Source organism: Elaeis guineensis, chromosome 11, assembly GCF_000442705.2.
Source record: "Elaeis guineensis isolate ETL-2024a chromosome 11, EG11, whole genome shotgun sequence".
In the NCBI taxonomy this organism is placed as follows: Eukaryota; Viridiplantae; Streptophyta; class Magnoliopsida; order Arecales; family Arecaceae; genus Elaeis; species Elaeis guineensis.
The window spans coordinates 29,454,005-29,466,546 of NC_026003.2; the positions used below are offsets into that span (position 1 = coordinate 29,454,005).

At 42.5% G+C, this 12,542-nt stretch overlaps 1 protein-coding gene across 3 annotated transcripts in view; it reads right to left on the reverse strand.

Annotated features, from left to right (window-relative positions):
* Positions 1–12,542, reverse strand: part of LOC105035660 (uncharacterized protein At4g15970) — a 68,165-nt gene that overhangs the window by 3,529 nt on the left and 52,094 nt on the right. The gene's annotated exons all lie outside the window — the stretch shown is intronic.

A 12,542-nucleotide genomic window follows, 5' to 3' on the forward strand; every position in this document is an offset into this window, starting at 1 on the left:
CTCTCTTTTAAATTTCCCTTGCAAAGGACCGCAGAGATAGCCCTCCAGCGGCTTTGGCAGACCCTCTCCTTCCCTGCCCTCCTCTCTCTCTCTCCCCCCTCTCTTTCCTTCTTCCTCGCTCCATTTTGCCAGCGTTCCGAATTGGACATCCAAACCACACCAATTAGCCGCCTATATAGTTTGGCATGCCCCAAACCATCCGGTTCGGCGAACTCTATATAAAATAAAGAATTTTAAAGTTTCAGACATTCACTTTGAAATTTTCTTTTATATATATATCTAAATTTTGGAAAACAGCCATTAGACTTGCCTAATAGATAAACAATTTTTGAATCTAGGGCATTTAATTACAAATCACAACCATTATAAATATTCTAAGAGCCTATTGCATTTGCAGAGTACCTAGGATCAGATTAAATTTCCAAAATCTGGACATGATCATAAGAATTTGATAAATTATAATATTGTCACTTAAAGAATGAGACCAGTTAAAGAATGAGACGGTGAAGAAAAAGGAAGTTCCGACAAAAAATGGCAATGAAAAAACATGTAAGAGAATGGAACAACTGGAACTTTGATGTTTCAAACAATTGGACGTCCTTTTAGATCTCTGCGGTGAAAAATCAACCTCCACATGTATTCCTTCTAAAAGGATGAATAATATGTTCACCATATTATTTCACTAAAAACCCACTTCTTTATACAACCAGCTAGCTTGATAATATTTCACTTTCCAAGTGGCAGAGAAGTCAAATCAGTATCCATAAATAAGTGGTATTTATTTGAGATTGGCTATAAAAAAATCCGTTCTCTTTAGAATTTCCTGGTAACATGAAACTCTGATTCACTCATCAAAAGTTTTAGCAGGCGTAAGTATCTTCACACATAGCAAAAAACTATGAGACTAAGGACATCTAACTGCTAACAAATCAAGGGTTAACTGTAACTCACAACAAAACAGAAAAAAATACAAGGGCTTTAGATAAAAGATAAAAATTTCATATAGATTAACAAGATCTTGAAATAACAAAGATTGGTTTACAAGATCCATAGGTGGAAATCATGAAATACACCTAAAACTTCTTGGTTTGTGAACTTGTCACCTAGAAAGGATATTTGATCCCAAATTTTCAAAAAACTATGCTTAAATCTAGCCCATCCACTCTTTGACAGGTTCACTCTACAAAGCACTCTTCCCTTCTAATTCATAAAAAGCTCTCAACCACAAAATAGCCTCTTTAATCTTGAGAAGGTTGACTTTTCTCTTAAATTTCTTGCAACCAAAATCATAAACACCAAACCTTGTCTCACTTACTGGTGATCAGCTTTACGAGTCCACATTTGACAAATATTTAGTTTGGATTCTGTTCACAGCTTGAGTTGTTTTGATGACTGGTTACCAACAATGTTTTCAAATTTCATCTAGAACTTGGATGGAAATGATCTGAAATCAGAACATGTCTGGAGCTTTGGCCAAAACTAATGTATAAGTCCAAATTTACATATAAATGGGTTGTTTACGCTAATACTTTTACCATTTTTATCTTTTAAAGTGTTGGGAACCAGTTTCTCTATTTCAAACTTAGGTTCCGCATGTTTTCAGAAATTGCAAGCATCTCTATGTTAAATTTCAGGTATTAAAAGGAGGAAACAAGAGGTAATAATTCAAAAATGGTCTTGGCTATTTTAAACATGATAGTTATTTCTGCTATCATACGTTAGATTACTATCAAATAACATGAAACATGATTTTTTGAAAATTGTTGATTTAAAATATTTTTTTATTGAACACAAAACAACCAGAACAGTACATCCCTTGTTATAAAAACTACAATATATTATAAAGTTATGACTGATTTATTTTTCTTTTCTAGTTTCTCCCGAATTTTTCTTGATGCTTTCTGAATTTAGTCGCATATTTCAAGAAACATGACAAAAGCAGACCCCAAACCACTGAATCAGCTAAAATTGTAGAAATTGGAAAACTCTAGTCCAATTAAAATGGAAAATGGGTGCTACTTCCTGAACATCATTCTTTCACTTAAAGTGAGCCATTCTATCTGATTGACAGTCATTCTTCAATGTCCAAGAACCTACAATAGAAAGGCTTATATTTTTCCCAAAACTCACAAAATCCTAATAATCTGCATCACCAAAATCAAATGAATGACAAAATGACCAAGAAAAAGCAGAATTTTCACGTAGTTTAAGATTTTTTAGGTTAAAGACCAAACAGTTCAGCTTTGATTACAGCTTGGAATTATAGTATACAACAAATTTTTAAGCTGCAGTTTACAACCAACATTGATTTAAAATATCAAGAGTTTACAAAATTATCTTACTTTTGTAGTATAATTTGGTTAAAATGTCCAACCAAATTGTGGCTGAAGGAAATGATAAAATTGCAGCCATTAACATCAGCACATCACTGAGTTTGGAAAGAAGGGAAAATTTTTCAAATATTAGGTTTATTCTGATATTTTAGGGTCTAGGCCAGTTGGGAAAAATGCAAAATGTGAAACTTGTCCAGAAACATATATTCTAGGGAACAATGGAACGGAGAAGTAAAATGCAAAATTGAAAAACACCCCTAGGCATAATTGTAACAACCAAAGACCTCACCTAGAAGTGCTAGCCAGAAAATATTATGTGGATTTCTTGACTCTATATAAGTACCCAAGATCTTTCCAATGAATAACTGATGTGAAATTGCGTACACGCCTTATATAGATTCATACTGCCCCCATTTAAGCCCTAGTCTTCTTACAAGGCTAAGGGTCCAAATTCAGGCAAATCCATTTATAAACACTACGATCAGCTCATGGTCAACCCTCATGTACTCATATTGTAATGTCTCTTAGTCCACATGGGCTATGAATTAGATGAGCTCTGATACTACTTGTAACAACCTAGGACCTCACCCAAAAAGGTTATAGCCGGAAGATATTATTTGGTTCTTTAACCCTGTATAAGTACCTAAGATCTTTCCAAAGAATAATCGATGTAGGACTAAATATACCCTGCACGGATTCTCAAATAATGTACATTAAAAGCTATTTTCTAAAGCTATAGTGACCACAAAAATGTCAATTTGATCATATTTGTTCAATAAGGATCTTTTGTCAGAAAATAGCAAAAATAATATTACCATCCATTTCAGATTTTCCAGCTAGTAGTCAAATAGCCATCATCTCTGGTATTCATAATCCAAAATACAAGCCTATCACAGGTAATACAGGTAAAGGTAATACAAAGAATAGTAGTCAAATACAGGTAAAGGTAATACAGGTAAAGCTAGTAGTCAAATAGCCATCATCAGCTCCTAAAGTTGGTTCCAGTAAGGATTGGTTTCGGTATTGATTTGAGGAAGCATTGCTGTAGGAATAAAAAATGGAAATTGCAAAAGAAGATTATGAATTTAGACATATGCCACCTCCAAGCACAATTGTTGCACTTGCAAAGAACTTGAGTCTTTTGTATGGAGGAGGCACTAAGGATAAGTTGTCATCAATGATAGCAGAAAATACTTCATCAAATAATCGTTTGATGGATATGTATAAAATTTAAAAAATGAATTCTTATACAAAAGTTAGCTCTCTTCCTTACACCCACATGGCCGATCTCAAGCCCAGATGAGAAAGGTGGAGGGTTGACATTAGGTTGACAGCCGACCGTAAAAACATGTCAGTAATTATGAAATGGATCCAAATTTGATGTGCAAAAGCACCTCCAATTCTGAAACTTGGAATGACATCAATGTAATACCCCATTTTCTAGTTAGGCCCAAGCATGAGTTTTAAAGCATGGAAACACAAAACAAAAAAAAAAAGAAGAAAAGAGAGAGAGAGAGTTTTCTCTTCCCTATCTCCCTTTAGTCTGAACCCCTGCTATCTCTTTCTTGGATTTCGGACTTTCTCTCTCTAAAATTCTCTCTAAACCATTTCTCTCTTTTGGTGGTTTTCTCTCTCTAAAATTAGTCCAATGTAGGACTCCCTTTAAATGATTATTGATCTGATTTTAGCAAAGAGGATCCTAATCTGCGGCTGCTAGACAGTGTGCTGGCACCCTCTTGGCCAGATACGGATATCATTAGACTTGATCACCCATGATTTTTGTTGAACTATCGATACACTAATTCGATCATGATTTGATTAAATCATCTTGATTCGATCGATCAAATTATCGAACAGTGTCACCTAATTAGTCCGATTTCATCTTGTCGATTTCTCTCCTCTAATATTCTCTTTCTATATAATTTATGAATCCGATTCATTTTTTTTAAGTCTGAGTTGATTCCGATGGGAGACTTTGATTTGAAATTTTATTTTAATTTAGTTATGAATTAGAATTAATATAAAAATATAATTTTGAATAATAGATTTTGAAGAATCCTCTCAAGATTAATCGATCCGTTCGTTTAGTGTTCTACGAAAGATAAGTAATGAACTATCTTCTCGAGATATTTTCATAATTTATTTTGAAAGCAAATAGTTAGTTTTGAATTATGCATGATTTGAAATTCTGAGATTTTTGGAATACTGTGTTGGTGCAAAATTCTGCAAGACGTCGGGATGCTGGAGTGGATGGCAAGATTGGGTCTTCCGAAAGTGTGACCAGCAAAAAAACCCTGACCAGAGGTTGCTCCGACGGAGACCCTCGACGCTCAAGTCAGATCTCTTGTTCAATATATGAAGCATGAGAGGCAGAATAATGACGTACCTTTTTTGGATCCCCTTTGGGCCTTCTTTTATGGATGGAGGTGGGAGCTTTGGTTGGTAAATCAATTGGCACGATCCATTCAGTCGAGATGTAATTTGTGCACAGTGGTGGAACTGTCATTCGAGACTCTCGAGATATGGTGGTTGTGGTTGCCTTATCCGTCTTGTGACAACTGTCGCCTAGCAAGCATTGAATTTTCACTGATGTGCCAACTAATATCAGTGAGTCGAGGACTGGTCGGTCACGATTAGAAGTCAGATACTCTATGCCGTCCTCGAATAGGGAAGTCAAGAGTTAGGGGTCCGTTCGGCAACAGAAAGCTGGTCGGTCGGATGTGATCGGTTGAAGACCATTACCTAAGCAGACAGCTCATCATTCGAGTGCGTCGATGACTCTTCAGCCTAGTCTGCAGGGATTGACTATCGAGGAACCATCAGCAAGCTCGGGCGAGGGTTATCGAGCACCAGTTGACGAGTCTTCCTCTGCTCAGGCTATGGAGCACTGATGGGGCAGAAGTCGAGGACTAGTCAGTGATGGGGCGACAAAGGTCATAACCGACGATAGATCGACGATGGCCCAGTAGAAATTTTTCCCAACACATACTCTACTCTTGAGTCCGAGCTTTGATCAAGTGAAGGGAGTATGCTTGCTTCCTTAAGTCGAGGATATGAAGAGACTTTCGGTTGATGGGACGTGCGCAAGTTTTAGGATGGATTTGAAGCAACATGGCCAAACCATCATAGCTGAATTAAATGAGCATCGATTCAAAACTTCTCTTTTGGAGTGCAGCATCGATTTGGCCAACTAGCGGTTGCGGCTAACAAATAAGGGGGCGCCACATGCCGCAGATCGTTTGGTAGGAAACGATTCGATATCTCTAAAGATTATTTTCCTTCGACTATAAGTTAAGGAAAAGTCTGATCTTGACTCTTCGATTGTTCCTAGCCTCTTTCGTTTTTTCTCTCTTTTTCTGTCTTCTTTGTCCGGGTTGCCACTGTGCCATCTTCGCTGCAGTCTCTCAGGAGTATTTCTGAAGGTGTCCTTCCGCTGTTCCATTTCTCTATCGTTTGCCCTTGTTCTAAGATGAGTTTTCTTAATCATCTTTCCTCGCCCATCTGTTTTCCCCTTCTTTCTCCAAACAACTTTTTCAGCACCTTTACTTTGATTTGAATGGCAGGTTCCGATGATTCTACAGGAGACCGATCTTCTCCGACGGCGAATCCTGAGAACCCGATAGGGGAATGGAGCGAGGTCGATCCCGATGGTTTTTGCTCCATATTAAACTTGAACGACTTCAGTCGGATACCGATTTGATACGAAGTCCCCCTGGAGTTTGACTTAGAACTCCCTAGGACTAGCGATTGAGTAAATAACCCACATCCCGATTGGCTCGGCATGTACGAAGAAATGCTCCGAGTAGGCTTGAGATTTCCTATTCCCCCTCTCATCCTTGACATCTTCCACTCCTACGACCTCTCCCTTTGTGCAATTGTCCCAAACTCCCTTAGATTTGTAGTGGGTTTTTTGGTCATCTGCATTTTGGCCAACGTTCAGCCATCTATCTCTCTTTTTCATTCCTTCACCATCAAGAGGTACCTATATGCTAAGAACCAGTGGTACTTCTCTTCTCAGAAGGGATCTCTCCTCTAATACAGGGTGCTCCTTCCTCCGTTCACGGATGGAAGGAGCGATTTCTTTTTGTTTCAAGGGCCTCAGTAGGTGATTGGGACTTACCGAGCTGGGGTCAGCCAGAAGCATCTGCATTCCGAGTTTCAAAATTGGAGGCTGAGAAAGAGGGTCATTTTAAGATCCTTAGGGATTTCAAAGTTCTCTCTATCGACGAGTTGTTGTCCGATGAAGCCCTCTATATCCGGGGCTTAGCCAAGCCGACCCCAGGAGTGAGTAGTGTAGTCATCCATCTTTTTTATTTCTTTCTTTTTCTGTCTCTGACCATGCTTTGGTGATTGCAGAGATAAGACCTGAGGATCTTGCTAAAAGAAAAGGAACATTCCAAAGAAGGCTCCGACATTAGAAGGCACCTCCAAGAAGCCAAGCATCACCGCAGTCGACCGAAAAGAAGCTTTAATCGAGCAGGCCTCAACGATCGAGGCCACCGTCGTGGTGGCAACGCCTACCCCCTGGGCTCATCCCTGCCGACTGCGACCCCCATCCCTGCTGCTCAAGTGCAAGTGTCTCAACCGTCTGTGGCTCATGCTTTGACTCCTGCATCCCTATGTAGAGATAGCGCTCGGCCTTCTCTGATAGCCAGCCCAAGCAGACTGCCTCCCCAAGAAGATCAGGTTGACGCAAATGCTCGCCTTCCTTCGATCCCCGATGATGCGACTTTCAATGATTGGAAGGTCGTTAGGGAGCTGCCTTCTCTGATAGCCAGCCCAAGCAGACTGCCTCCCCAAGAAGATCAGGTTGACGCAAATGCTCGCCTTCCTTCGATCCCCGATGATGCGACTTTCAATGATTGGAAGGTCGTTAGGGAGCTGATTGAGAGAATGATCCTTCCCACAGAGCTAAAGGGGATCAACAGCATGGATTTTGATGACCTGCAGCAACATTCTGCAACTACCATGCATCATGTGCTTCCCTTCTTTCTCTTGTTCTTTTATTCCTTCTTTATTTCCTTCCTTGATATGGCTTTGGTGCAGATGCTCCATTTTTCGATCGTCCTTCTGAACCGCATATGCAGAGTAGAGATGATGAGAGAGCTGCACCAACCGGTTGAGTCTACCGTCGTGAAGGTGCATGTGCAGACCGAGGCAGCCAGAGGGGAGGTTGAGCGCTTGAAAGAGATGCTAAATAAGGCTAACACCGACCTTGCTTGGAGGAAGGAGCTGTGGGAGGCCACTGCCAAGATCGTAAAGATTGAGAAGATGGCTGAAGATCAGATCACCGATGCCAAACAGGAGGTCGAGGGGCAAATTGCCAGAGCCCATCGATCGACAGTGGAGAGTTTCAGGGCCTCCATGAATTTTGCATGGGAGAAGACTCAAGCGATTAAGAGCTTTAAGGCATCGGATGAGTTTCATAATGCCAAAGTCGTATTCAGTCAGAAGATCTTTAATGTGGGGCATGAGACTGGATACGAGAACTGCTGCCGCAGAGTTGCTACTCGAGTCCCTGAGGCCAATCTCTCCTTCCTAGATGAGGATGAGGAAGGAGAAGCTGAAAGGGAGCCGATTCTCTCCAAGTCTACAGTCACCGAAGGACTGTCCGAGAGCAAAAAGGTGGCAGTAGAGGTCCCTTCATCGCCTGCTACCAATATTTCAATTTCAAAGGTAATCCTTCAACTGAAGTGCCCTCAGGTCCACCAGCAGCTGCCCCAAGCTCTCTCAATTTTCGAGGTGAGGTCGGAAGATGAGATGCCTTGTATTTTTATTTTCTGTTTGTTCCTGTAAAAAGCTTTTGTTAATGAAACAAAATACTGCTCCTTTTTAAATTCATACTATTCTTCACATATTTGTTCAGTCGTGCCAGCGTGTCCTCGATGACTATATTCCTTCAGTTTTTGTTGACGAGCCTTTACTAGCAGTTTCTACTGTGCGGATTAGGACCCGCATAAGTGACTTGAAAAAGATGGTCAAGGAATTAAATAAGAAAGCTACCGCCCGAAAGAAGCTATCGAAAACCAAGAAGGTACTTGACGAGGCTTTGATGGAAATCATACAGTTGAGGTCGGCCATTCATCAGAATGACAAGGTGCATTCCACGGAGAAGGCTTGGCTGACTGCTGAATCCGCAAGGTTGTCGCAACTCGCCAAGGAAGCCACTTGAGGCATCGCTGCTAAATAGCTCCACTTTCGCAATCAACTCCATTCAGCTCAGGGAAGGATTTCAGAACTGGAGTTATCAGAAACTGCCGCCAAAGAAGCCAGGTGTCGTTTCACTGACCACATGATGCAGATCCAGAAGGAGCTTCATGTTGCCCAAGAGAAGATCTCCAGACTTGAGCATTCGGGGAACGCGGTTGCCGAATACAAGCTGAGAGAAAGTCGGCCAGCAGTCACGAGGTCCCAGAGCTTAGTCAGACATAGTTGACCCTGCATCTCCGGAGGACATAGTCCGACGCATGTTCGACATGGACTGCACGGCCGGCTTTTGGACGTGCAGGAACCAAATCAGGATGGCATTCCTAAGGCTTGATCTTTCCAGTTTCTTGCTTGAAGGCAAACTGAGTCTTCTACCTTTCGATGTAGGTCTTGGGGTGTGAAGATTCGCAAGCTCAGTCCTGATGGTGCAAAGATCCGTGAGGAGGTTCCCGACGAAACTTCGAAGGCCAAGACTAGTCGTGACCCAAAGTAACAATTTCTGTCATCCTCCATTCAGGGTGACGACATTTTTGTAATCACGAAAGCTTTGTAAATACAATAAAAACTACTTATCTTATATTGTATTTTCTTTTGCTCTGCAATGCTATCTGGCGTCGTCGTTGGACTTCCTTATTTGGGAGGCTTTACATTTTTAACGAAAAATCTTCGACACTTGTCATATCAATCACTCCCTGCATTAACAATGGGCGGTGCTTCGTAAATCCTAACACATTTAAGACAGACGTGATGTGATTGGGCAATGATCGTGAGAAATGATGGTTGTTGTTTCTTTCGACAAAATAAACTTTGGGAGAATACTTCAAGCCTGTGGAGACGTGCCACGTGGCGGTATATCGATCTGCAAAGCATCGCTTAAATTGGCTTCCGAGGTTGAGAAGACGCGCTATTTATGGTCTAGGGAATAGCCATATCATCGAAGCTGGCGATTGGCGATCGACGGAGGCGCTCACACATATAAAAAGGAACTAATGGCTAGTGAGAGCTTCACCTTCCATCCTTTCTCTCGTAGAATTTGCAAAAACTATCCTCTCTGCCATCATAATACCCTCTAAGAAAACCATCAAGGAGACTATGAAGGAGAGGAGGGCTGTCGCCAAGAAGGCCCTTTCATCAAAAAGAGAAAAGAAAGGGAAGACGGGCCTCCTTCGGCATGCCGTCTGCCCCCATCGAGCTAGATTTCTGCTCCCTCCGTGGAGCTTGAGAAGTTGCCGCCGCCTGCTGGGGATGAGAGTGCCTCTTCTTCCACCATGCAGATCCCCTTTGTGCTCCGCAAACACTGTATCACAGAGTTTAAGACCTCGACGGCGTTCGAGGAAGAGGTCACCGGTGCCGCCGCCACCGCCTTTGTCTTCGGATTCTAGGACTGTAAAGTTCACTTGTGGTGGATAATGCAGTAACTGGACCTTAACTACCTCCTCCCTGACAATAGGGATGAGAAAGTAGGAGTCCTCTCCTCAGATGAGGAATGCACTCATCCCTTTTCTCTTTTCTCTTTTCTTTTTTTTTTGACAGTGCTTGAAGCACCATTTTTGTAAAAACTTTTCAATAAAAAGAAAGTTTATATCCCCTTGCATAGTGTCCGTGTGTGAAATTACTGATCGATGGTTATTTCTCCTTCAAACAGATTGAAGGTCATTTTGTTTAAAGTCGATGAAAGATTTCTTCAGTCGGACCGAACAAAAACCGCCTTGAGTTTAAAGCCGATCAAAGGCTCCTTCAATCGAACCGAACAAAGACCGTTTTTAGTTTAAAGCCGATTAAAGGCTGCTTCCACAGAGATGGCATCCTCGATAAATTCAACTAGTGGGGAATCAATCTTCCCCAGCCGATCGATAGATATTCTCATCTTTAAGAAGGCATCATAAAATAAGACGTCAGTGGAGCTTCTATTATCAATTAAGATATAACGTAGATCATAGTTTTCAACATTCAAAGTTACACCCACTGCATCATTATGTAGGAACTGAATTCCTTGAGCATCCACCTCGGTAAAAGTTATAAGCTCTCCAGTTCTCCACCTTTTAGTTGCTTCTTCGTTTCTGCCGTGCCCTCCACTGCAGTGCCCCCCAGTGATAGTGTTTATTACGCCAACCGAGGGTCGATCTTCTCGTGGCTCGGCTTGCTGTGGTTGCTCTACTGGCCAAGGAGATCTTCGTCGATCTTCCCACTACTCCATCGTGGTTGCTCTACTGGCCGAGCAGATCTCCGTCGATTTTCCCACTGCTCCCTCCTTCATTGGATAAACCGATCAAGATGTCTGCACCCAATGAAATCTTCGATCTCATCTTGGAGTTGAATATACTCCACATCATGACCATGATCTCGATGGTACAAGCAGTACTTAGTGGGGTTCCTCCGAGTGGCAGGTGTTCGCAGCTTTCTCATCTTCAGGAGCTGCCTTCTGATCTCCATCAACACCTGAGTTCTTGGCGCATTCAATAGGGTGTAATTATCATACCTCCTCGATGGTGAATTATGCCGATCCCTTCTCTATGGACTCCTAGGTTGGCGGTTCTGAGGAAGGGTCCCAGTCCTTGATTTTTGAGATGGAGACCTAGAGCATTGTCGGATTCTCTCCTCCCGCCTCAGCGAACGCTCCTTATTCTACTTTCCCCCGTGATGGAACTAGTGGCGGCTTCATCTTCAGCGAAGACCTCCATGCGAGCGTATGTCTCTGTCCGGACTAGCATGTCAGGGAAGTCTCGAGGATAGGTCTTCACCAATGACGTCTTGAGGTCATTGTTCAAAAATCCGCTCATCATTACGAACATCGCGACCGATTGATCTAGGTCGCGAACCTCCAGAGTGGCCGCATTAAAGTAGCTGACAAAAGATCGGATCGACTTGCCCTCCTTCTGCTTGACGGTATAAAGATAGTCGAACTGCTTCTATTGGCATCAACTACTAACCAAATGACCGATGAAGAATCGGCTCAGCTGCTCAAAAGAATGGATCGAGGCCGGCTTCAGACTAGAATACTAATGTCGAGCCACCTCCTTTAGAGTAGAGGAGAAGGCTCGACAAAGAATGGCATCGATGGCTCAATGGAGGAGCATCATGCCTTAAAGCTCTCAAGGTGATCAATGGAATCGACAGTCCCACCATAGTTTTCCAATTGCGGAACCTTGAAGTGATGAGAAAGTGACTCCTATATAATTCTCGAATCAAAAGACGGGTCATTATTGAACCAGTCATATGGCACCGAGGGAGTATTGTGGATAGCATCAATCCGCTGATCAATCTCCCGAAGCCGTTGCTCGAGTATAGCATTTCGAACGGTACAGGCCTCGAAGTGCTAGAGAGATCACCGATCAGGAGTTGAGTCATGCCTGATCAGAGGCTCGAAGATCGTCGCTTTCTTGATTCCGGAGTTCTAGGATGGCTTTGGCGGATTTGTCTTCTCTCTGGACTTTGCGAAGGAGCCCATGGCTGTTCCGATGGTGGCGGCTGCAAGATCGAATTCGATGGTGGTGCCGCCGATAGAGGTGCAAGAATGACCTGATCAGGCTGCGGCGCCGTCTGTGGAGGTACAGGAGCAGTCCGAATCGCCTAGACAGCGGCCGTCAGATTTTGGATCTGCTGAAAGAGCAGGTTGAACTGGTTTGCCGTCACCACCACCGGCTGAGGCGAGGGAGTTTTTGCTACTAGCGGCTACACCTAATTGTTAGCCTGGCTCTAGGCCTGCAAATAGGTCAGGTCGGACTGAGTCCTGAGTGATCCCGATCCGATCCGATTTTTTGATCGGATCTTGATATTGGACCCATACCCATCCCGATAAAAAATCGAATCGGATTGAGTCGGATCGGGTCCATGACCAAATTTATTGACCCATTGGATCATTCGGATCAGATCAGGTCCATATATAACCCGACCCCAATCTATGAAATGCAGGTCCGATTCGGATCCGGTTCGGATCGGATCATGGGTTTAATTTAATTGAAACCTACCATCAATGAATACTATTGCTGGATGACAACTAAG